This window comes from Schistocerca nitens, chromosome 1, assembly GCF_023898315.1.
Source record: "Schistocerca nitens isolate TAMUIC-IGC-003100 chromosome 1, iqSchNite1.1, whole genome shotgun sequence".
NCBI classification, from domain to species: Eukaryota; Metazoa; Arthropoda; class Insecta; order Orthoptera; family Acrididae; genus Schistocerca; species Schistocerca nitens.
Genome location: NC_064614.1, coordinates 880128872 through 880156743, shown reverse-complemented (window position 1 = coordinate 880156743; position 27872 = coordinate 880128872). Strand labels below are relative to the sequence as shown.

General features: G+C 41.9%; 1 protein-coding gene and 1 non-coding gene across 3 annotated transcripts in view; one reads left to right on the top strand and one right to left on the bottom strand.

Moving 5' to 3' along the window:
- LOC126263870 (transmembrane protein 65) overlaps nt 1-27872 on the top strand; it is a 598567-nt gene that overhangs the window by 354629 nt on the left and 216066 nt on the right. The window lies entirely within an intron of this gene.
- On the bottom strand, nt 1161-1235 carry Trnat-ugu (transfer RNA threonine (anticodon UGU)). The gene has a single exon. It is a non-coding gene; the product is annotated as a tRNA-Thr (tRNA).

Below are 27872 nucleotides of genomic sequence, written 5' to 3'. Positions count from 1 at the left end.
CTGTTGTGGATTCTGTACAAGTGGCGTCCCAGTCCAAGAAATCAGTGATATCCGCACTGATTTACCTGGTTCCAATAAGAAATAGGTTTCGAATAAGAATTATACCTCATGCCGATGCTGTTCTTCGGTTTGCGCGCTCTTGGCCCTTACCTTACGCTGTCCGAGACCTCATTCAGCGTGATCTTGACAGGTTTGTAGTCCAAGGCTTACATGATCTCTGGATCTCCTTCATGATGTTGGTATACGAACAGGATGGATAACCCTGTATCGATGGAGACTTCGTCACTGCCCACTTTCTGTGTGATACACTTACCTTTAGCTAGATCAGTGGAATTGTTTTCGCGTGTCGCTCTGGAAGAGTCAGCTCTCGGTAGAATAATTTTACATTCCCTTTGATGCAAGCAGTTATCGTCAGTAACATCTTCTTTGGGCTGCAGCATTACCGAAAGCTGCTAATCTGTGTTCAGCATTCCGGCTAGTTTTCAACAATTCCTGAAACTAATTCCGTGCAGTATTTCGAACTGGGTATACGCTAACACTGCCAGCTAACAGGTTCATTTCCAAATGAATACGAAAGCCACAAGTACGTTGTTATTCGCAGAGATCTGTAAACGGCGCGGTCAGGCCCGAAAGGGTTTTACAACGGGAACAGCCCAAGAAAATCGTTTCCACCACCTCACACGAGGATTCACTATGATGCGCCGAACAGACCAGCAATGTAACATCAAGATATTCGCATTTTTTCATCTTAAGTTGAATGCGTGGGACAAGTCTTAGGCAAGGAAGGTGTGCAAGTGTCAGAGGCAAACCTCTAATTTGGTCACAACCTTCCTACGCCTTAGAAGCATTACAATCTGCTGCTGGTACTGGACAAAAGTCATTACAAGCGTGCGATAGTCAATGCAACTATAATCACCACATACTGAAAAAACTTCGAAAAACTAGTGTCGCTTTTGAGTGGACAACCGAAAAACTGTAGTCGCTTTTGAGTGTACATCGGAATATCAACATAACTTTTCTACCCGTTTCTTTCTTGATCACCCCCTCATCCTCGCAACTAACGAATCCTAATATGGACTTAACATGGAATGATAATTAGATGGACACCCTAGCTGCAAACAGGCGTTAATGTACTTCATTGGGGACATGTTGAAAATGTGTGCCCCGACCGGGACTCGAACCCGGGATCTCCTGCTTACATGGCAGACGCTCTATCCATCTGAGCCACCGCGGGCACAGAGGATAGTGCGTCTGCAGGGACTTATCCCTTGCACGCTCCCCGTGAGATCCACATTCCCAACATGTCCACACCACTACATTCGTAGTGCGCTTAATAGATGTTTGTCCATCATACTCATTACGTCATATATCGTTAAAATATGGCTTCCCGGCCATTGACCTTCTTGTACGAACGCACACGTTACGCCCGAACTCGTACGGGACTTGGTAGATTAATCTGCCACGAGTAATGAGTATGATGGGCAAACATCTATTAGGCGCACTACGAATGTAGTGGTGTGGACATGTTGGGAATGTGGATCTCACGGGGAGCGTGCAAGGGATAAGTCCCTGCAGACGCACTATCCTCTGTGCGCGCGGTGGCTCAGATGGATAGAGCGTCTGCCATGTAAGCAGGAGATCCCGGGTTCGAGTCCCGGTCGGGGCACACATTTTCAACATGTCCCCAATGAAGTACATCAACGCCTGTTTGCAGCTAGGGTGTCCATTTAATTATCATTTCATTTCTAGCAAAGCTGCATGGTCATCCACGGTAACTGTTCTTTCGGGAACAGATACTACCGTCATACATCGTTAAAATATGGCTTCCCGGCCATTGACCTTCTTGTGCGAACGCACACGGTATGCCCGAACTCGTACGGGACTTGGTAGATTAATCTGCCACGAGTAAAGAGTATGATGGGCAAACATCTATTAGGCGTACTACGAATGTAGTGGTGTGGACATGTTGGGAATGTGGATCTCACGGGGAGCGTGCAAGGGATAAGTCCCTGCAGACGCACTATCCTCTGTGCGCGCGGTGGCTCAGATGGATAGAGCGTCTGCCATGTAAGCAGGAGATCCCGGGTTCGAGTCCCGGTCGGGGCACACATTTTCAACATGTCCCCAATGAAGTACATCAACGCCTGTTTGCAGCTAGGGTGTCCATTTAATTATCATTTCATTTCTAGCAAAGCTGCATGGTCATCCACGGTAACTGTTCTTTCGGGAACAGATACTACCGTCATACATCGTTAAAATATGGCTTCCCGGCCATTGACCTTCTTGTGCGAACGCACACGGTATGCCCGAACTCGTACGGGACTTGGTAGATTAATCTGCCACGAGTAATGAGTATGATGGGCAAACATCTATTAGGCGTACTACGAATGTAGTGGTGTGGACATGTTGGGAATGTGGATCTCACGGGGAGCGTGCAAGGGATAAGTTAAGTCCCTGCAGACGCACTATCCTCTGTGGCCGCTGTGGCTCAGATGGATAGAGCGTCTGCCATGTAAGCAGGAGATCCCGGGCTCGAGTCCCGGTCGGGGCACACATTTTCAACATGTCTCCAATGAAGTACATCAACGCCTGTTTGCAGCTAGGGTGTCCATTTAATTATCATTTCATTTCTAGCAAAGCTGCATGGTCATCCACGGTAACTGTTCTTTCGGGAACAGATACTACCGTCATATATCGACTTAACATGGAGCTATCTCATTTTCATATTTTGAATTTTCCAACGTAATGATTTCACCTGGTCCGCAACAGATCCTGTGTCATGACCTTTGACCCCGAAATTTCGGAAACAGCAGTAAAAGGGGTTGCTTTCAACTGACTAGAATGCCGGAATCTGGCAAATTCGGTGGGTCGTACGACCAGGCCTCTCCTTGTAAGTCATACCTGTGCGATATAAGTTCTCCCACGCATGCTAGCCCAGCAAGTAATACAGAATAGATTTTGTGTGGTGATTAGTAGGAGAAACGTACTGTGACCGTTGGACTGTGAAGGCAGGTCGCGAGTCAGTGAGAGCAGTGGCCACGAAAGGAAAGAGCCGATTCGAGTTTCAGTTTGTTATAGTTTTAATCTTTTATGAAGTTTCAGCTGAGTGAGGTGAAAGAGCGGGTAAGGTTCAGCGCTAGCATTCAGGAGCAGTGAACTAAAGTTGCTGTTCGGCATACGGATTTAGGACATATGCGATTTCCGATAACAGATGCTGGGTAAAGTCATTTGGGAAGAGCACCAGCGATATCCTAATAATTTTTATTACATCCGAACATATATTTTATTTGTAATCGTTGACGGAACCTTAAACCATAGTCTAGATTTTCCTGAAGTTACAGATTGTTGTTATCTTTTTGTCGATGCTGTTTTCTAACCTACTAATGTTCGTTCCTAACGACGTTATTACTAGTTTTGTCTAATCTACAATGTGAAATTTTAGTACACATCTTATTAAAGATAAATTTACTGCCCAGAAACATGACATAAAAAAGGCGTTCTCTGTAGCATAAATGAACAGTTTTGCACGTAATCTCGGGCAAGTGGGAGGAACTACAAAAAATTACTGGTTTGTAGGTAAGTAGTTTGGCGCTCTATAGACCTGAGTAGAATAACCTACGTGAATGGAAGTTTTTGCTATAATTTATTTTGGCAGTTCAACTTATTTGATAAGGGGATACTGGTTTCGGCGTCGATTTCGCTGCAGATTCAGTCTGTTTCACATTCCACAGCTGTACATTCTGCCCTGCAGTTGAACATAGGAGCTAGAAATGCACATCTTCTGAGGGTAAACATATATTTTGTACCAAGAAATACCAAGTACACATAGTTCTAATTTAGATGACGCGACGCATTTTTTGCACGTGTTTCGATACGGATGCCTCTGCATCGAAAGCTATCTTCTTGCATTCTTATGTTACAGTCTCTGAAAACGGCGCAGAATTGTTTTCCACGAACAAAGGAGCGCCTAGATAGAGGCTTTTTACTCAGTGTTAACGAAATATTATATCTCCTGGAAGACTGGAGAACGCTTTTAATAGTGGATTCTCTAAGATTAAAAGAGGTTCATCTGAATAATCTCCATCCTTCGCAGCAGCAACAGCCGACGAATTTATGCACAGCGCTTCATTTTTTACAGTACTTCGCCGGAGCACTTGCAATAATGAAATTCAACATTTATAATCCCTTAAAGTGCTTCTTTATCCAGCCACCAGTTTTTTAAATCTTTATCCATATGATGACTTCACTTCCACATTTTGAACATTAATTTTTTCACGTTGGAGATGTTCAACTTTGATAGCATTGCCGCTTATGGTAGTTACTTTTTCAGTTGGCCGCAGATATTTGTTGAACGTTGAAGTAAATGCGAGGGTGAAATTGCTAATTCTCCGTTTGCATAATCGTTAATAAACAATAGTAAACAGATAATTGATTTTGTGAAAATTTAACGTTTCATTGTTTGACCTGGAACTAGATGACTGGTGAATCAGACACGAAACCGAAGCCATAATTAAAACTCGCATTCCGCTCTTCTCGTATGTGTTGTTTTTCGATAATTCTGCCGGAAAAAGCCGTGCCATCTATCGTTCGTATCATCAGACCACTGCGGTGACGGAGGTTGCAACACTTTGCCACGGCCTACGGGTTAAATGCTTGAATCACAACTCGTAGGAAGTAATAGCTGTCTGTTGTAATGTACCGTTCAACAAAACTTAAACTATGGAGTTAACTGTAAAGTATATTTGTATAGCAACTATGCAAAGACGCCTTGTCATACAATACAACAACTTAAGTTTTATTACTATTACTTTCAAATCTCACTGGTTTGATGCGACCGGCCATGAATTCCTCTCCTGTGCTAACCTCTTCATCTCAGAGTAGCACTTGCAACCTGCGCCCTCAATTATTTGCTGGACGTATTCCAATCTCTGTCTTCCTCTACAGTTTATGCCCTCTGCAGCTCCCTCTAGTACCATGGAAGTAAGTCTGTGATGTCTTAACAGATGCCCTATCATCCTGTTCCCTCTCCTTATCAGTGTATTCCACTTATGCCTTTCCTCTCCGATTCTGCACAAAACCTCATAATTCCTTACCTTATCAGTCCCCATGATTTTCAGCATTCGTCTGTAGCACCACATTTCAAACGCTTCGATTCTCTTCTGTTCCTGTTTCCCCACAGTCCATGCTTCACTACCATAAATGCTGTACTCCAGGCGTACATTCTCATAAATTTCTTCCACAAATTAACGCCGATATATGATATTAGTAGACTTCTCTTACCCAGGAATGCACTTTTTGCCATTGCTAGTCTGCTTTTGATGTCCTCCTTGTTCCGTCTGTCACTGGTTATTTTACTGCCTATATAGCAGAAGTTCTTAACTTCATCTACTTCGTGACCATAAATCCTGGCTGTTCTCATTTCTACTACTTCTCATTACCTTCGTCTTTCTTCGATTTACTCTCAGTCGATACTCTGTACTCATTGGACTGTTCATTCCGTCCAGCAGAAGAACGTAAAGAACATTTACGTGGGCATTTCTGAAGCATTTAACACTGATATTTTCACTGCTTACCTGTATGATGCTTCAGTAGAACGCTTTCTTCTGAAACTGCAGTGCCACAGTAGTACAACTCACCTTTAGAAATCCACATGTAAATCTGCTTTGTTTGAAATGGGACGCGAGTTCCAGTATGACAGTTATTCATTGCATGCTTTAACGAATTAGTTTTCGGTATTTTTGTTTAGTGCAGCTGTTCTACTTTAGTAAAGACAAAGATGATGAAATAAGCATTAGCTCCATATGTTGATATAAATATAAGAGTTTTTTTCATTAAAAAAGGGAACAGTAGCTACAAGTAATGAATTTAAATCCAACATTATTGATAACATTCTCAGTTAAAAACTGAGGAAGCAAGCCAGTTCCCTACTGTACCCAGGGAACAACATAGGTAGACCATAAAGGAAAAGGTGCAGTTTAAAAAGGTTCAATTTACCTTTCATACGTAAAGTTTCTAATAGGATAAGTAACGTAATAAGTATCGTATGAAAGGCAAAAAGTTTCTCTTTGTTTTTCTATGCGACACAAGCATTATATAGATGTTTCTTCAGTTCGAAACATCTGTCATTAATGAAAGAGGAGATCACTTACCAAGAGTGCCAGTACTGCTGTATTGGTCAGGCTGGGCGGTCAGTCTGTACTAGGCTCAAAGAATACAGAAGCTGGAGATTAAAGAGGTCACAGATATCCTTTGCTGAACATTACTTAAGCCAGAACTATGAATACGTAATAAATATAAAAGTCCTGCGCGTACTACGAATAGGGAAAGGGTGCAAAGCTGAATCTGTTAACAGTTTATAACAAAATATGTGTCCTCAATTGTAGTGTTGAATGAATAGATTCAAATCAATTATTCAACCCTTTGCAACTTGTACATAGGTGGGGAACCTTGGTTGGTACATTCATTCACACAAATACCCATTCCGGTGCACATAGCTCTACTTCAGTGTATGTTTACTCATAGCCAGCGTAAATATTGTTGTCCTAATGATTGTCGTAAGGTGGTACAACTCAAATGTAACTGTGTCAAACTAGTCAACTGTGATCTCTTGTACAGCTAGTCGAGAATTCATTGTTTAAGAAACTGACCTATGTTAACCTTTCTTTAGATGCCAACATTAGAATCAGTCGAAAGTGTGTTTTAACACTAACTACGTAGGAAGTAGATGATAATACAGCGTTACTGTGACATAGAACATAAACCAAGATACTGCAGCTCTGTCACGGCCAAAGTGCGAGAGGTTGGCCAGCATGAAGGCCCCAGGCTCACCACAGCTCACCAGGGCGCCCCCTACTTGGAAGGTGCGCGAGGAGCTGGTACGAGTGTCTGCCCCTAATTGCAGGGCTCCTACACCACAACACGACGCGACGCTGCGCTGTCGCATAGCACGCCCTGTAGCGCCAAGAAAGACCCTGCGTCCATGTTATCCGTGTTACCGACGTTTACGAGGGGTAGGTGGAAAGCGCCGTCAGAAAATCTTATTTCATAATACCAAAACTTGCGCGTATTATTGAAAGTACGGTCGTATGGGACATCAAGCGAAATTAGTGACCGGATTGAGGATTTTTTGCCAGGGAGGGCGCGGCATGTTATCTTGGATAGACTCTCATCGACAGTGATGTAGAACTACTCCCTGTAAGTTCAGGTGTGCCCCAGGAAAGTGTTGGGATCCTTTCTGCCCCTGTTTTGTATTAATGACCTTACAGAGATTATTAATAGTAACCCAAGACTTCTTGCAGGTGATGTGGTCAGCTATAATAAAGTACTGTCTGAAAAAAGCTGCGCAAATATTCAGTTGGATTTTATAAGATTTCTAGAGGTGCGAAGTCTGGGAACTTTGTTTAATTGTCCAGAAATGTAGAAATATTCGCTTTTTCTTTCCTTTTTTTTATTACAAAAGTAAACGAAGTCAGTAATCAGTAGCGATTCGATATGATACGATATTGTAGATCTAAATTTCAGTACAGTATAGCTGTCATCCTTTTTTTTATTAAAAAAGTAAACGAAGTCAGTAATCAGTAGCGATTCGATGTTGTTGTTGTGGTCTTCAGTCCTGAGACTGGTTTGATGCAGCTCTCCATGCTACTCTATCCTGTGCAAGCTTCTTCATCTCCCAGTACCTACTGCAACCTACATCCTTCTGAATCTGCTTAGTGTATTGATCTCTTGGTCTCTCTCTACGATTTTTACCCTCCACGCTGCCCTCCAATGCTAAATTTGTGATCCCTTGATGCCTCAAAACATGTCCTACCAACCGATCCCTTCTTCTAGTCAAGTTGTGCCACAAACTTCTCTTCTCCCCAATCCTATTCAATACCTCCTCATTAGTTACGTGATCTACCCACCTTATCTTCAGCATTCTTCTGTAGCACCACATTTCGAAAGCTTCTATTCTCTTCTTGTCCAAACTCGTTATCGTCCATGTTTCACTTCCATACATGGCTACACTCCATACAAATACTTTCAGAAACGACTTCCTGACACTTAAATCTATACTCGATGTTAACAAATTTCTCTTCTTCAGAAACGATTTCCTTGCCATTGCCAGTCTACATTTTATATCCTCTCTACTTCGACCATCATCAGTTATTTTACTCCCTAAATAGCAAAACTCCTTTACTACTTTAAGTGTCTCATTTCCTAATCTAATCCCCTCAGCATCACCCGATTTAATTTGACTACATTCCATTATCCTCGTTTTGCTTTTGTTGATGTTCATCTTATATCCTCCTTTCAAGACACTGTCCATTCCGTTCAACTGCTCTTCCAAGTCCTTTGCTGTCTCTGACAGAATTACAATGTCATCGGCGAACCTCAAAGTTTTTACTTCTTCTCCATGAATTTTAATACCTACTCCGAATTTTTCTTTTGTTTCCTTTACTGCTTGCTCAATATACAGATTGAATAACATCGGGGAGAGGTTACAACCCTGTCTCACTCCTTTCCCAACCACTGCTTCCCTTTCATGCCCCTCGACTCTTATAACCGCCATCTGGTTTCTGTACAAATTGTAAATAGCATTTCGCTCCCTGTATTTTACCCCTGCCACCTTCAGAATTTGAAAGAGAGTATTCCAGTAAACGTTGTCAAAAGCTTTCTCTAAGTCTACAAATGCTAGAAACGTAGGTTTGCCTTTTCTTAATCTTTCTTCTAAGATAAGTCGTAAGGTTAGTATTGCCTCACGTGTTCCAACATTTCTACGGAATCCAAATTGATCTTCCCCGAGGTCCGCTTCTACCAGTTTTTCCATTCGTCTGTAAAGAATTCGTGTTAGTATTTTGCATCTGTGGCTTATTAAACTGATAGTTCGGTAATTTTCACATCTGTCAACACCTGCTTTCTTTGGGATTGGAATTATTATATTCTTCTTGAAGTCTGTGGGTATTTCGCCTGTCTCATACATCTTGCTCACCAGATGGTAGAGTTTTGTCATGACTGGCTCTCCCAAGGCCATCAGTAGTTCTAATGGAATGTTGTCTACTCCCGGGGCCTTGTTTCGACTCAGGTCTTTCAGTGCTCTGTCAAACTCTTCACGCAGTATCTTATCTCCCATTTCATCTTCATCTACATCCTCTTCCATTTCCATTATACTGTCCTCAAGTACATCGCCCTTGTATAAACCCTCTATATACTCCTTCCACCTTTCTGCCTTCCCTTCTTTGCTTAGAACTGGGTTGCGATCTGAGCTCTTGATGTTCATACAAGTGGTTCTCTTATCTCCAAAGGTCTCTTTAATTTTCCTGTAGGCAGTATCTATCTTACCCCTAGTGAGACAAGCCTCTACATCCTTACATTTGTCCTCTAGCCATCCCTGCTTAGCCATTTTGCACTTCCTGTCTATATCATTTTTGAGACGTTTGTATTCCTTTTTGCCTGCTTCATTTACTGCATTTTTATATTTTCTCCTTTCATCAATTAAATTCAATATTTCTTCTGTTACCCAAGGATTTCTATTAGCCCTCGTCTTTTTACCTACTTGATCCTCTGCTGCCTTCACTACTTCATCCCTGAGAGCTACCCATTCTTCTTCTACTGTATTTCTTTCCATTCCTGTCAATTGTTCCCTTATGCTCTCCCTGAAACTCTGTACAACCTCTGGTTCTTTCAGTTTATCCAGGTCCCATCTCCTTAAATTCCCACCTTTTTGCAGTTTCTTCAGTTTCAATATGCAGTTCATAACCAATAGATTGTGGTCAGAATCCACATCTGCCCCTGGAAATGTCTTACAATTTAAAACCTGGTTCCTAAATCTCTGTCTTACCATTATATAATCTATCTGATACCTTTTAGTATCTCCAGGATTCTTCCAGGTATACAACCTTCTTTTATGATTCTTGAACCAAGTGTTAGCTATGATTAAGTTATGCTCTGTGCAAAATTCTACAAGGCGGCTTCCTCTTTCATTTCTTCCCCCCAATCCATATTCACCTACTATGTTTCCTTCTCTGCCTTTTCCTACTGACGAATTCCAGTCACCCATGACTATTAAATTTTTGTCTCCCTTCACTACCAGAATAATTTCTTTTATCTCGTCATACATTTCATCAATTTCTTCATCATCTGCAGAACTAGTTGGCATATAAACTTGTACTACTGTAGTAGGCATGGGCTTTGTGTCTATCTTGGCCACAATAATGCGTTCACTATGCTGTTTGTAGTAGCTAACCCGCACTCCTATTTTTTTATTCATTATTAAACCTACTCCTGCATTACCCCTGTTTGATTTTGTATTTATAACCCTGTAATCACCTGACCAAAAGTCTTGTTCCTCCTGCCACCAAACTTCACTAATTCCCACTATATCTAACTTTAACCTATCCATTTCCCTTTTTAAATTTTCTAACCTACCTGCCCGATTAAGGGATCTGACATTCCACGCTCCGATCCGTAGAACGCCAGTTTTCTTTCTCCTGATAACGACGTCCTCTTGAGTAGTCCCCGCCCGGAGATCCGAATGGGGGACTATTTTACCTCCGGAATATTTTACCCAAGAGGACGCCATCATCATTTAATCATACAGGAAAGCTGCATGTCCTCGGGAAAAATTACGGCTGTAGTTTCCCCTTGCTTTCAGCCGTTCGCAGTTCCAGCACAGCAAGGCCGTTTTGGTTAATGTTACAAGGCCAGATCAGTCAATCATCCAGACTGTTGCCCCTGCAACTACTGAAAAGGCTGCTGCCCCTCTTCAGGAACCACATGTTTGTCTGGCCTCTCAACAGATGCCCCTCCGTTGTGGTTGCACCTACGGTACGGCCATCTGCATCGCTGAGGCACGCAAGCCTCCCCACCAACGGCAAGGTCCATGGTTCATGGGGGAAGAGCGATTCGATATGATACGATATTGTAGATCTAAATTTCAGTACAGTATAGCTCTCATCAGTGTGTATGATAGCTACACTTCAGCTGAAATCTAGCTCTGCAATAAAGAATGATATCGAATCGCGACTGACTGCTGACTTCCTTCTTGTTTAAATTACATCACGGTCGCCTTGCACAACGGTTCCAATGGAATCCACCTTGCTGAACATAAAAGAGACTACAACTACAATGTGTCGCAGTTGGAATCAGTCAACTCAGACAGCTGCCTGGATGTAACAGTTTATGGGGAAATCAAATGGAACGACCACATAGATTTAGTCGTAGGTAGAGCGGGCGACAAACTGCGGTTCAATGGTAAGATACTTGGGAAATGCGATCAGTCTACAAAGGAGACTGCTTACAAAACACTCGTTAACACACTGTTCAAGTACGTGCGACGCGTACCAAATACGACTTCTAGGAGACATTTATTGAACTTATACAAAAGAAGGACTACACGAATAATCACACGTTTGCTCGATCCATTGGAGCTGAAAAAGCTGAAGTTGCAGGCGGTTGAAGACTTACGCGTCAGCCCCCTACCTGTCGCTCATTAGGGATCATGAGGTGAAGATTACACTGACGCACAGAGGCGTTTACACACTTATTCTTCCAATGCTCCATACATGACTGGAACGAGAAGAATCCTTAATAACTGGCACAAGGGGAGTACCTAATGACAATGCACTCCACAGTGCTTCGTAGAATATGGGTGTAGATGGATACCTGTACCTACAGCGCACTAACGAAAGATACCTATTCATTTTTAAATCGATAGAACACACAGTTGCGATAAAGTTAGTCGAACCAAAATAAAACGAGAACTAAAAGAGAGAGACAAAAAAAGGAATCCTGTATCCATGTTTCTGTATCCAAAAAATGGTTCAAATGGTTCTGAGTACTATGCGACTTAACTTCTGAGGTCGTCAGTCGCCTAGAACTTAGAACTAATTAAACCTAACTAACCAAAGGACATCACACACCTCCATGCCCGAGGCAGGATTCGAACCTGCGACCGTAGCGGTCGCTCGGTTCCAGACTGTAGCGCCTAGAACCGCACGGCCACTCCGGCCGGCTTCTGTATCCATCTTCCTATATCCGTCTTCTGTTTTCCAATCATCTCAGTTTAATACTGCCGTCTGTGTACGGCCAGGAAACTAATTCAGAGTATCCCTGTAGGCAAAGAAGAAACCCAATGTAACCATAGCTAAAAAGAAACAAACTGAACAAGTAATGATTATTTACGAAATCACAGACACGTTTCTTTTACAAAGAAGTGACTCAAAAACTATGAAAAACATGCCGTGGGCACAAAGCAGAAAGGTTCGATTGAAGACGAGTACAGTAGCGGAAGCCAACGTTCACCCAAATGACATTTCCATCAACATTAAATATCTTTGTTATGTTACCTGAGTTCATTGACTGCTTTACGTGCAACTTCTGACTTAGGCAAATTTTTTTACACTAGATCCAATCAACGTCGTTTTTTGTTTTTCATGTACAGTAAACTCAAATTTTGATTTATAAGTTGGAGCCTCTCCCCGATGTTATTCTATCTGTATACTGAGCAAGTAGTAAAGAAAACAAAAGAAAAATTCGGGGTAGGTATTAAAATCCATGGAAAAGAAATAAAAACTTTGCCTTTTGCCGATGACATTTTAATTCTGTCAGAGACAGCAAAGGACTTGGAAGAGCAGTTGAACGGAATGGACAGTGTCTTGAAAGGAGGATATAAGATGAACATCAACAAAAGCAAAACGAGGATAATGGAATGTAGTCGAGTTAACTCGGGTGATGCTGAGGGAATTACATTAGGAAATGAGACACTTAAAGTAGTAAAGGAGTTTTGCTATTTGGGGAGCAAAATAACTGATGATGGTCGAAGTAGAGAGGATATAAAATGTAGACTGGCAATGGCAAGGAAAGCGTTTCTGAAGAAGAGAAATTTGTTAACATCGAGGTTAGATTTAAGTGTCAGGAAGTCGTTTCTGAAAGTATTTGTATGGAGTGTAGCCTTGTATGGAAATGAAACATGGACGATAAATAGTTTGGACAAGAAGAGAATAGAAGTTTTTGAAATGTGGTGCTACAGAAGAATGCTGAAGGTTAGATGGGTAGATCACATAACTAATGAGGAGATATTGAATAGAATTGGGGAGAAGAGGAGTTAGTGGCACAACTTGACTAGAAGAAGGGACCGGTTGGTAGGACATGTTCTGAGGCATCAAAGTATCACCAATTTAGTATTGGAGGGGAGCGTGGAGGGAGGAAGTCGTAGAGGGAGACCAAGAGATGAATACACTAAGCAGATTCAGAAGGATGTAGGCTGCAGTACGTACTGGGAGATGAAGAGGCTTGCACAGGATAGAGTAGCATGGAGAGCTGCATCAAACCAGTCTCAGGACTGAAGACCACCACCACAACAACAACAACACATGAATGAAAACAATGTGACGAATATTTTTTGAACTTGGTTCAACATCAAGTCCTTACTCATCAAAAATGTTTTAGATACGGTACTGTCAGGTGTTTATCTTTCTTCTCTTACACGTAAATTCTGTGTTGCAACTTTTCCCCTTATTAATTATAACTTTATTATTGCACTTATTACTATAAAATTGTATTTCATCTTAAACGGAAAAAAATGATACAATTCAAAATTATCCGGATTCACAGACAAACACTCAGTCATCGTTTGCTCTTTGCAGAGTTAATGGTGTATCTCTCCCAAGAATGCGACATGAAATACCACGTTTCTTATACGCTGTACCCATTTATATTTCTTCAGACAAAGCCTCCTGCTATATCTCTGCACCTGACCCTCAAGTGACGTTGTATATATATCCGCTTCCATATCGCACTCTGCCGCTTCCGCCTTATCAATGCGCCGGTATTTCAGATGACAGTCTTCATAAGCGACACTGAGACGAGATAATAGTGCTTCGGGTGATAACGCACTGATTTAACAGAAACATGACCAAATTGAAAGGTGAAGGTACTTCATAGAAATGCAATTACAGAAGAAAACATGGAAACAGTGAGCAATATGGTACTGGATATTTGGCTTTTAAAGCAGTATGAAAAATTTTACGCCATATGGAAATCATAAGAATAGCTATGTTCCATTTTTCCTGAATAATTATCTGTGAGAAAGCTTCGTGCAAGATAGGTGCCGCAGTTGTTGAATGCTGACGGAAAGTAAATATGAACCGTCTTTATCAGGAGAGTTTGGACCGTTTTAAGCTAAACCAAACTGATTTTGTGTGTTTTTATTTTGTCGCTTTGGTTGGACTGTGTCCACCACCTCGCAGCAAAATGGAAACAGCGATCAAAGCATCGGGCGGAAGACGGTGTCGGTACGTGAAAAGAGACAGGAGCGTTATAGCCTGTGTTGTTCGGAATAAAGTAGCGTTTATTCTCATTCATTGCCTTGCAAAAGGGTAGAAACCATTATATTACGCAAACCACGCAGACTGTAGGCTTTTCCATATTGTGTTGGGATGTAATGGGTCCGCCTGTATGTTCTTTGTGTAAGGAAACTTATTTTTCACCAGGCGGCTACAAAAATTTAGTCATATAGTTCCATTTTCAGTGCATCTGAAAACTGGCACTAGTAAACCCAAACAAATACAAGAATGGCAATAAAAAGAAAAATTAATCTGCTCCAGGTCAAGCACTGTTGTATAAAGGGCGTTCAGAAAGAAAAGAGCCGGAGGCATAATTACATAAACCAGTACCTGTGTGATAGAAGCACTGACCCTGGTTGATGAGGCACTTGTCCCACTCTGACACAATGCGGTGAATAGCTGTCTCATAAAATTCCTGGGGCTGCGATGTTAACCAGTTCCGCACGTACAGCTGGACATCGTCGTGCGAGGTGAATCGTTTGCCCCTCAGAGCCTTTTTAGGGGGGCCAAAAATGACGTAATCACAGGGACAACAGTGAATGCCCAGCGTTACTCGCTAACCTTGACCACCCTTCGCCAAGCGATCAAATCAAAACGAGCAGGCAATCTCACCCGTGGGGTCATTCTGCTCCACAATGCAAAGCCTCATACGGCCACCACAGTCGCGGCACTCCTGCAGAAATTCAAGTGGGAGGTTCTCGGCCACCATCTATACAGTACGGACCTCTCTCCCTGCGATTACACCATTTTTGGTCCCCTTGAAAAGGCTCTGAGCGGCAAACGATTCACCTCGCACGACGACGTCCAGCTGTACGTGCGGAACTGATTAACATCGCAGCCCCGGGAATTTTATGAGACAGCCATTCACCACCTTGTGTCACAGTGGGACGAGTGTCTCAACAGCCAGGGTCAATACTTCTAACATACAGGTACTGGTTTCTGTAATTATATCTCCGGCTCGTTTCATTTTGAACGCCCCTTACATGAGAAGCGACCCACAAGTATTCTGTTTACCATCATAAGACAGATCGTACTATATTGCGATACATTTGTGGTACATATATACTTCATTATTTATGAAACAATTTTTGAACTGGCTTAGCTTAACTGTTGCTCGAGAGTACCCCAAGTATTGTTTCTCTAAATTATGTCGGCTTTATTCTAGCTTTACTTTTCTGTAGTTTGCTTGATATTTTTGGTATGCCTATGCCGATCCGTAGCGTCCTTGGCAGCTCGCGTTGGAATTCCTTCGAAAGGAAGTTTGGATAATTACGGTATCGACGTCGGTGCCAGACGGGTAACTACTTAATCAATGAAGGATCTCATATCTAGGTCTGCGACTGATAATTTGATATTAACAATTTTCTGCATCCGTGTCTTCTTTTATTTGCACTACTATGCATATCGATGGTTCATACCATCATCTTCACATGGGAAATGAGGAGAATTACTTTGTTTTGCTGGTTAGAGAGGAGAAGGAAAGACTTTTTCTAGCAGCAAATCATATGACGAACAGTTTAGTTGTCGTCTTGTGAGATGAAGAGGAACAAATGAGATATTGTATACTATTACTTCATGTTATTAGAGATGGTTTGCTAGGATACTACGAATGTCTCCGTAAATATGAACTCTGAGACTGCATTGGTCGCTAGCGTCACAGAGGTATACTCTCTAGACGGATGTGGCGCTGGTGATGTCGGAACTGATAGTGACTAACTCCGCAGTACACATTCAGTTAACGTTTTGAGATAAAACATATGCTTTTTAGTTCTTGAATATTTGCTAAGATCTCTCTGTCCCATCGTTCATTCAACAATGACCAGTTTCCGTGTATCATATAAACTGATCTTCAGAACTGTCGTGGTGCAGCCGGTCGGGGTGGCCGAGCGGTTCTAGGTGCTACAGTCTGGAACCGCGCGACCGCTACGGTCGCAGGTTCGAATCCTGCCTTGGTCATGGATTTGTGTGATGTCCTTAGGTTAGTTAGGTTTAAGTAGTTATAAGTTCTAGGGGACTGATGACCTCAGATGTTAAGTCCCATAGTGCTCAGAGCCATTTGAACCATTTGTCGTGGTGCACCTCTGCCGTCGATACCACGTCGTGCGCTATTGGTTGGTTGGTTGGTTTTGGGGAAGGAGACCAGACAGCGTGGTCATCGGTCTCATCGGATTAGGGAAGGATGGGGAAGGAAGTCGGCCGTGCCCTTTCAGAGGAACCATCCCGGAATTTGCCTGGAGTGATTTAGGGAAATCACGGAAAACCTAAATCAGGATGGCCGGACGCGGGATTGAACCGTCGTCCTTCCGAATGCGAGTCCAGTGCGTGCGCTATTGTTTCCGGCGTGGTAGATGACACTGGTACCATTAATCCACGCGTGATACGCTTCCATGACAGAAGTACGCCCAGAGCTCACAGACTTAGCCGTTTGAGAAATCTTGCCCTCTCCTTCCGTCGAAAACAGACGAAACTATCATATTGAAAGTGGGGCATACCGTGTACATATGACACAGACGAGGTAAATGCCTACCGACAGATTGTCTGTGACGTTACGTATCTAGTTTTCTGGTACAGGTCACGACATATACAGCATGAGCTACGTAGTGTAGCCACTCAATATTCGAGATGATAATAACGTTACTCCATAAAGAATGTATCATTATTTTGGTATACTTACACACTATCCGATCAGCTACAATTAACTGTTTTAAAACGAACTATATCAACATGCATCGGTAAAGTAGCGATTGAATCAAACTTCCTTGCACATTAAAACTGCGTGCCGGACCGAGACTCGAACTGGGGACCTTTGCCTTTCGCGGGTAAGTGCTCTACCAACTGAGCTACCCAAGCACGACTCACGCCCCGTCCTCACAGCTTTACTTCCAAACTTGCTGTGGCTGAGCCATGTCTCCGCAATATCCTTTTTTCAGGAGTGTTAGTTCTGCATGGTTCGCAGGAGAGCTTCTGTAAAGCTTGGAAGGTAGGAGACTAGGTACTGGCGGAAGTACAGCTCTGAGGACGGGGCGTGAGTCGTGCTTGGGTAGCTCAGTTGGTAGAGCACTTGCCGCCGAAAGGGAACGGCCCCGAGTTCGAGTCTCGGCCCAGCAAACAGTTTTAATCTGCCAGATAGTTTCATATCAGCGCACACTCCACTGCAGAGTGAAAATCTCATTCTAGCGATTGAATCGTTCTACATTTAAAAAAAAAGAAACAAAAGAGATTCATGTTTCGTCTCTAATTTTACGGGTTTCAGATGGAGTGGTTTTAGGTGATTGTTATAGAACTACTCTTGCTACGTGCTTCTGTATATGCGCGATGTGACATCCTGCTTGCGATTTTCGGAAATTAAGGAATTAAGCGAAGCGCCGGGGGGGGGGGGGGGGGGGGGGACGACGACACTGTTGAGAACCGAGTTTCCACATCTCATTTCTGCAAGGTTAATGCAATAAAAAGAGCAGCCTCCACCACTGACAGTTCCACACGTCGTATTTCCAGCGACCAGCAGCAAGGAATATGAGTTGCTGTGCAACCTCAATTTTCACTATATCATGCTAATATATGCGCAGTTTTATGTACGATGAAACGTTATACGCTGGGTAGAGAGAGAGAGAGAGAGAGAAAGCTAATGGTAGTCCTATAGTTGCAGTGTATGCGGAGGGTTGGAAGGGTGTCTTTATTTTCCATCACTGGCGGGAACGAACAAGAATCCTGACAACACCAGGGAACACAGACTGAATGAAGTTTGCTTGCGGAAGGGATGTTCTATATTTCTACATAGCAATCTCAGCCCTTGCCGCCTACAGCGAAGGCCCCGTACGATCGATAATCAATCACGCTCTTCATTCCTCGCTGCAACACAGCGCATTCGTCCTCCTGCAACAAAATTTTGCCTGTTTACGGCAAAGAGTAACCGAATTTCAGTTCCATATGTGCGTATAAAGTAAAGACTGTGCCCAAAAATACTGTCCCTGAAAACTGTAGCTCGATGAATCTCTTTAAAACAGTTTCTTTAGATTCAAAGTCGCATTTAGGTTCCTCAGACTTTGCTCAGCGGACAGCCGTTTTTAGGTGTAGAAGTATCTAGTGTCCAGATTTAAAAATATTGATTGTCTTCAGCATCGTTTTGCGGAAGAGGGGTGAGATATGTAACCTGTGTATCACTTCTGCCCGGTGGTGGGAACAGCGAGGTCCATACTTAACCATATTAAGGGGAGTTGGAACGCCCTAGCCCGACAATGTTAAATTTAGTGACTTGGCTTTCCTGTACCTCAGGAACCACTGTAGCCATTGAAATGAAACTTTTACAGGACATTAAACTGTATGTTCTGAGTCTACTGAACTACAGTAATTGCATTTCAGCCACTGCTTTCGGAAATACAGTTTTTTAATTGCACAGTTAAAATTTTGTGTACTTTTTTGTACATTACCCTAAATAATTTTATATATACATAACATTATGTTCTTCTTTTAGTTCAATAGACTCAGGATATGTATGTTATTACTCCCTGAAAATCTGAATGCTCAACTCGAAGTGGTTTCTGAGGTTTAGGGAAAAATTCAACATAAAATGTAAATTTTCAGAAGCGGCTTCTAAAGTTTCAAAAGACTGTAACTCTCTTAATATATGCTTACTTTTTTATTTTTAGTCAATCAGAAGCACCCTTCACCATACTGTATATCATCCTCCTGATTTTTTTCCAAGTTTTTTCTTCTTTTCTTCTTTCTGAACTCCTTGGTGGCCAACTGTACTGCATACTCTGCTTTATCAATGTGAACCTTGTCCATCCGTTCAAGTTCTCTGATACAGTTTGCTCCAGGATTAATTCCCATATGCTGCAGCACTTTCACCCTACAAATTTTGCTATCATTAAAAGCAATAATAGTATCACTAACCGCCCCACCCCATTTTAGTGTTTTCATTCCAACAAAAACATTTTTTGGTAAGCGAGTCCATGTAAGATTACTGGACGACTCATTGGGATTTTGAGTCTGACCCTGCAGACACTTCTTCAGTGATTCAGGATTTGCCAGGTCTGTGTAAATAGGTTTTGTGATACCCATGAGTGCTGCTGGGATGAAGTGTTTATGGCTGTATGAACTGTTTGAGTACTGGGCATTGTGGCAATTGCACCATGAATCGGGTCCAGGAGGGCAATGGTGGTGTACTGGTTTTTCGTCAGTTGACAGTCTGTGGAAGAAGGTACTACCATACTACCTGCTACATTTTCAAAAATCCTCAGTATTATTTATAATGGCCATCTCATAATACTGCTGTAGTTCATCAATCATTTTGTCTATCAGCCTGCCTCTTATGGTTTTACCATCAGAAAGTTTCTTGTCTCTCAAACTTTGTTTCAACTTTCTTAGTCTAGTGCCCATCCTCTTTTGGACAAGACCAATACAAATACGTAATTTAACCTTTATAACACAGAAATCCACAGCCTTCTATATAAAAAGTTACCGATTTTATTAGATCTTGAAGTAAAGCACGTAAAAATTTTAACATTTTCAATCGGTGTAGATTATATTTAAAAAAAATAAAATAAAATACCTCCCATGTGAGTTTATAAGTGATATTTGGAAAACTGCAAATTTTATAATGAGATAAGAATCCGAAAATGTAAAAAAAAATTTTTTTTTGCTCTAACTCCATTTAACCATCTGGGACCCAGAACATTTGGCACGATCCTTTATTTGTTCAAGAAGTCAACTATGTTGCAACCATTTTAAATGGAGGATGAGATATTATGGATGATGTATGAATAAAAAATTGTCTGTCGGTTCCTCACAGTTCATTTCTCTGTCTTTTCAACTTTGAGACGCAGTTGCGATGAGCGCTGAAGATTTCTGCGTTATCGTACTTCCAGTAATCGAACTTATGCTCTGCAAATATCATGTTCCACCTTGCCATTTTTCCACATTGTGAACTGGAAGCCTTGCACTCTTTTCCAGAGCACACCCTATCTTAATTACGTTACATATCTCCTAGTCATGAGGCGATCCACATCATAATGCTTCACATATAATCACCAGTTAACACGCTGAAAAACATGACCGCGTGACTCGAATCACGACACTTCGTAAGAAGTATGACGTCTAGATTTTCAGACGCCAGAGGCTATTAACTATTTCCGAAGCTGGGGAAATTTTTTTTGAGGAAATCATTTTTAAAGGCGACCATGATGTCTATTTCAAAAAAAATCTTCCGTTTATACTATTTTCTTGAACGAAGTTTAGTTTCGGTATTTATTGATACAATTCATTTTATTTACAACTCTTCTGTCTCTACGATCTAGTCGTTTTCTATCTTTCGTGTGCATGTTGACGAAACAGGGTTCTGAGAGAGATATGTTTGAGGTATCGTATATGTGGTGTCACCGCTAGACACCACACTTGCTAGGTGGTAACTTAAATCGGCCGCGGTCCTGTAGTACATGTCGGACCCGCGTGTCGCCACTGTGGGATCGCAAACCTAGCGCCACCACAAGGCAGGTCTCGAGAGACTGAGGAGACCTCGTCCCCAGTTGTACGGACAACATAGCTAGCGATTGGACGTGCTAAGCCTTGCTCTCATTTGCCGAGAGATAGACAGTAGAATAGCCCTCTGCTAAGTTAAATGGCGACCACCTAGCAAGGCGCCATTTGTATCAGTGCCAATAGCTTACGAGTATGCAGGAGAGATGTATTCCAACAAGAGAATAAAGTTAAGTATTAAAAAAGCTACGTATTTTTCTTTAGTGCATTTATAAGTCTCATGTTCCAGACTTCACGCCCGTCTGCGTTAGCCTTGCGTGCCCTATCGGCTACAGCATTGTGTCTGGGCTGTATGGTCTAGACACAACAGTATAAATCACTACCATCACCCCCACCTTCTTACTTTATCAAGCATCATACCTTATGGCCGGTGGCAGCTTCCAGGCTGATCGATTGTGTTAATCACTGACTAGACATCCTCTATTTCTGTTACTCATGGTTTATTTTTCTGACACTTAGATGTTCTGTTAGGTGCACACATTTTTCTATCTAGCTTCGTGACAGCCGGAAATGAACTCAGGAACATCATTCCTGCTGTGTTTTTATTACGTAATAAACGCTGCCTTACAGGCAACTCAGTGCGGCTATTATTTTGTATAATTTGATTGTTGTATCTTCCTTAGTTTTTTTGTCTAATGTTGTTCTAAAAGTTAAACATAAATAGGTGAAATGTGTGTACATCAAAAGGGCTGTGCGGGAAGCATTCAATGAGTACCTTAGAAGACTCTTATCATAAGACTTCTCACAGAATGCAAAGAAATTCTGATCATTTGTAAGGGCTGTCAGTGGCACTAAACTTTGTGTCCAGAGACTCATGGATGACACAGGAACTGACACTGAGGGTAGCAAACCAAAATCGGAAAAGCTCAACTCCGGATTCAAATGTCACTTTATAAAGAACGATCCAGTTTAATGGCTCTGAGCACTATGGGACTCAACTGCTGTGGTCATAAGTCCCCTAGAACTTAGAACTACTTAAACCTAACTAACCTAAGGACAGCACACAACACCCAGCCATCACGAGGCAGAGAAAATCCCTGACCCCGCCGGCCAGTTTAATCCTCGCGGCACTGCAGAGATGAGTGTTATAGAAATTACTGTCAATGGCGTTTCGAAATAGTTGAAATCGCTAAAATTGAAAAATGCTGTAGGACCCGATGGAATCCCTACTAAATTCTATGCAGAATTTGCTACTCAGTTAGGGCCCTGTGTGATCACAATATACTGCAGACCCAGTGTCCATTAGTTGGAAGAAAACACAAGTAACACGCGTCTACAAGAAGCGTAGCAGAAGTGATCCACAAAACTACCATCCAAGATCATTGTCACTCACATAACATCCTGAAAGCCGTGGAAAAAAGGCAATCGGTAGTTCCATCATTTCTTCGGAAAAACGTTTAATTCAGGTCCCCACCAACGCTTATTATCGAAAGTGCGGCTATTTGGGCTATCAAGCGAAATTTGTGACTGGATTAAGGATTTCTTGCTATTGAGGAAGCAGCATGATAAGTTAGAGAGTCATTGGCAGATGTAGAAGTAACTTCAGGATTACCCTTCCTTTTCATGTTGTATATTATTGACCTCAGATTTTATACATTTATCCACAATGAAGTACTAACCAAAAAAAGTTGCGCAAACATTGTCAGACATTGAGGTTTGTAAGTGGTGAGCACATTGGAAATTTGCTATAAATGTTCAGCAGTGTGAAACTGTGGACTTGACAAAATATAGAATCATTTATCTATGACATAAACGAGCCACGATTGTAAATTAGTCAGCTCAAGCACATACCTCAGTCTAAAAAATTTTAGATTACGAAAAGAACTGATAACACAGGCTCAGTCGTATGTATAGGAAGTGGTAGACTTCGTCTCACTGGTGGGATACTGGGAAAATACAATCAGTCTCCAAATGAGACTGTTTACAAAGCTCTCTTGGGACTCAAACCCGTCATGTTTGTCTGTTTGAAAACGCTAATCTCCAGAACTAGCAGTCGAATTTTGATGAGGTTTTCACAGGTAACTTGATCGTAGCTTGAGGCAGGAAAGAGTCTTTATTTCATCAAAACTGGACACGGAAAAAAGACATAATAAAGTTTTATCTAAAAATCGGCTGCTGAGCTTAGTGGCTCGAACTTTTAATCATCATGGCGTAGTACACCAAAGAAATAGTGAGGTGGCGCTGTTGGTTTTGTAGCACGCCAAAGAATTAATAGATGGTGCTTTGATTTTTTTTTTTAACTCAGTGAGGTTTCAGAAGTTTATATCAATACAATCTTATCTTTATGAATACAAGGTAAACTGAATTTACTTGTCTAGGATGTATGGATTTACTGATTTCGCTTTGTGTATTAAAAATTTAACGACATTGTCTTGCTTCATTAGATAGCTTTTATTTATATTCTTTGTTGGGAATAACGAATTTACGAAGCGCGACTGCTCTTTAAATTTGTATTTCGTTTTGTTTACGAATAAAAATGACTAGAAAACAGGCGAAAGGCTACGTAGTCTCAAGAATCCAGTGAAGATCGCGATGCAAGATTTGCTACGGATCGAGAACATCAGGCTTTAACTCGGTCTTTGGAAACTTCTTCTGAAAGTGAGGCACGACGTAACTCTGTTCGAGAGTGTTATGCATTATCTGTCTCCTCCGAACCCTTCGCTCAGAAGGGTTAAAGCTACTTCTCTCCAACGTAACATCATAGAAGCTGAAATTTTGACGGGAAGTGGCATATATGATTTTACGCACCCTGAATCTCGCTTGTTCCTAACAGTTTACCGTTTTATTTTGGAGTGTATGATTCCCCGCTAGCTTATGTCATGGCATGATGGTAAACAATGCACAAGGCCAAACGCTACACATTGAGGGCGTGAACCTTATTGTCAGCTGCTGTTAGAACGGCCAGCTCTTTGTGACTCTCTCCCGTGATACTGAAGCAAACAAGCTTTTCCTTCATGTCATCAGCCATACTACTTCAAACGTTGTCCACAAAGAAGCTTTATAAGTAGAAATAAATTCCACGCGCACGAAGTACGGGCACAACAGCAAAAATAATTAAACAGGTTTCTCAGTTGGTTGTAGAGAATTACTCAAGTGCGGGACCCACACCGTGTAGGACTAAGAGGGGATGCTGAAAGTTTACAAAGGAGGATAGTACGAATGTGACTGGTACTTTTGACCCAGAATGGCAACATGAAATGTGACTTGTCTATCTGGCCCGTGCAAGAGCATCATGGAAATGGTGAAAAACCGGAATGGGCAGATGCTTGAAGAAACACGCCAACTATATCGCCAAAGATGAACTTACAAAGTTACAAGTGCTGCAACTAAGTGAGGTATCTAGGAATATAACACAGCCCTAAATGTAGAGCTCCTATAGGAACCACGAAGACAAGAGTAGAATATCTATCGAACAGAGGCATTTAACAGTTATTCTTCCCGCGTTCCGTAAGCGAATGGAATAACAAGAACCCTTAATACTTCGTGCTACCGGAGGTGTCCTCTGCCATGCGCTTCATAGTGGTTTCCAGAGTATGGATGTAGATCTAGATTTCTGGTTTTACAGCTAATATCTGTTCCCATACTGAGTTATACCCAGTTGACCAGAAAGTAGAACCGGTTAAATTTTTGTGTGGTTCTGGTTCAGAGGTTTAGCTTGTAAAATAGTAGTGAGTATCTCATAAAATGTTAGTTTGATTTTAGCTCTACACATTCAGAGATTTGTGTCCGTACGATCCTATGTAATTCTTTGAGGCCTCATTGTTAATTTGGATCTTCATCTGATATGATAGTTCGCTCATTTAAACTTGGAAAACGATTATTTGCAACAATATCCATGTGAAAATTTTAGAACTTGAGTGTATGTAGTCTTCCATTATTTAGTGGATTTCCATTTTCTCACGTGATATCCTGCGAGCCATGGATGGAGGCCAACAGGCAGATTCAAAGTAATATAACCCAATTTTTGACGTCGAGTGTTCATCACACACAAGAGTATCGTCAGGACTGCCCCAGGGAAGTGTGATAAGATCGTTCTTACTCCCTATACGCATAAATTAGCTGACGGACTGCTTGAGAGCAATCTACGGCTGTTTACTGGTGACACAGTGATGTATGGGAAGGCGTCATTATTTAGTGACTATGAGGATACAAGATGGCTTAGACAAAGTTCTACCTGGTGTGACGATTGATAGCTTGCTCTCAATCTAGAAAAATACAAGTTAATGCAGATGAGCAGGAAAAACAATCCTGCAATATTTGAATACAGCATTAGTAGCATGCTGCTTAATGTGTGCTGCTTGTTACAGTCGCGTCGATTAAATATCTAGGCGTATAGTTGCAAAGCGGCATGAAATGGGATGACCACTTAAGGACGGTAGTAATGAAAACGAATGGTCAACTTCGGCTTATTGGAAAAATGTTAGGAATGTGTGGTCCATCTGTAAACGAAACAACGTACGGATCACTAGTACGACCTATTCTTCAGTACTGCTGAAGTATTTTATATCCCAGCCAGGTGGGATTAAAGGAAGACATCGAAGCAATTTAGAAGTGAGCTGCTATACTCGTTCATGATCGGCTCAGTACTTGTTGACGGTAGGTTTCACAAACATGCGAGTATAACCGACATGCTTCGTAAACTCAAATGGGTTTCCTTGAAACACTACTGGTCAAAAAAACGAGGCAGTGAAACAAGATGCCGTAGAATCGCAAATACAGCAAGGTTCCAGCTTCCTAAGACGACCGCTCATGCCGGCTTCATAATTGCGTAACTTTTTAAAGGTACATCACGGGTCGCCGGATTCTCCGTTAAACATTAATTGGCCACTTTGCAGAAAATTGCCATCATGTAATATCACAGCACTGTTGGAGAGGGTATAAGTATGAATTATCTTATCTTTCCACTCTTACGTCTTCTTCAGCCTTGAGTAAACAAAGTGGTGCTTCTCCTAGGAATCTGATGCAATGCACGGCGTCTGCGTAGCCCAGGCGTAAATACGTGCCTGAGTACATTAGTAACTAACCTGTGGAGGAAGAGGTGTAAAAAGGTTTTGTTCTGTTTCAAGCGACAGGTTAAAGTCAGTGTCGTTAACGCATACAGCAATGGATGAAATGACGACTATGTGGCACGTACACCGTTAGTAATAAATTATTAAGCAATGATGACAATTTAAGAAAAAAAATCTGCATTAGAATATGTGTTTATTATACTACTCACTACGAGTTTCGTCTCCTCATCATCATCATCATCACCAAGCACTAGCAGTTTCTTGCAACTGCGTGCGACTTGGTCAGAAGATTATGTTTCGTCCATGTATGTGAAGCAGTGAATAGACGTTGGATTCTCTTATAGGAAAGAGCATACACTTCTCACAGTACGTTAATCGACATACTAATTTAAGGAATAAATTAAAATCATGGCATCTCAATGGAAAACAACAAAAATACTAGACAGTAGACACATTATAACATGAGATGACCAAAAATGGAGCAGAAAAGGTTGCAGCCAGAATCCAATAACATACGTATTCAAGCAGAGCAGCGGTATGAGCCTCACAACGATTGTGTACAAAAGATTATGAAGAGACTGGGTTGGTATCTCTCTCTCTCTCTCTCTCTCTCTGTTACTTTCTGGAAACATTTTGCAACGCCTGGAAGTTCGCGGAGGGGAAAAGGACTTGATAAAAATATGTTGAAACTTCTCCTGTGAATGTAAAGAATGACTGTGCTGGTAAAACTTCTACGTTACTTGATTTTCAAACTCCAGAATGAAACTGAACGTACTGAGACTGTTTTCTCTTTACTTATTCTAATCATTTCTAAACTGACACACAATATTTTAGCGCAACGCAGTCTGACTTTTAATAATCCCTGCAAAAGAATAGCCCTGAATAACAACTACACCCTTAATGAATCACTTAACTCACAAAAATCTTCGTTACTCGAACTACTGCAATACAGCGAGCGGCCAATACTGACAGCTAAATAAAAGATTCTAACTACTGAAGGCACTAACTACTGATAGGCATACAGTTAGCAAATGAAAGATTTTGATAGGGGACAAACATTTTATTTACCTTAATAGTGTTCAAAAGTCATTATATTGCTACACCAAGAAGAAATGCAAATGATAAACGGGTATTCTTTGGACAACTGACATGTGATTACAATTTCACGCGATCAATACCCAGAACAACCAACTCTGGCCGTAATAACGGCCTTGATACGCCTGGGCTTTGAGTCAAACAGAGCTTGGATGGCGTGTACAGGTACAGCTGCCCATGCAGCTTCAACACGATACCACAGTTCATCAAGAGTAGTGACTGGCATATTGTGACGAGCCAGTTGCTCGGCCACCATTGACCAGACGTTTTCAATTGGTGAGAGATCTGGAGAATGTGCTGGCCAGGGCAGCAGTCGAACATTTTCTGTATCCAGAAAGGCCCGTACAGGGCCTGCAACATGCAGTCGTGCATTATCCTGCTGAAATGTAGGGTTTCACAGGATCGAATGAAGGGTAGAGCCACGGGTCGTAACACATCTGAAATGTAGCGTCCACTGTTCAAAGTGCTGTCAATGCGAACAAGAGGTGGCCGATACGTGTAACCAATGGCACCCCATACCATCACGCTGGGTGATACGCTAATATGGCGATGACGAATACACGCTTCCAATGTGCGTTCACCGCGGTGTCGCTAAACACGGATGAGACCATCATGATGCTGTAAACAGAACCTGGATTCATCCGAAAAAATGACGTTTTGCTTTTCGTGGACCCAGCTTCGTCGTTGAGTACGCCATCGCAGGCGCTCCTGTCTGTTACTCAGCGTCAAGGGTAACCGCAGCCATAGTCTCCGAGCTGATAGTCCATGCTGCTGCAAACGTCATGGAACTGTTCGTGCAGATGGTTTTTGTCTTGCAGACGTCCCCATCTGTTGACTCAGGGATCGAGACGTGGCTGCACGATCCGTTACAGCCATGCGGATAAGCTGCCTGTCATCTCGACTGCTAGTG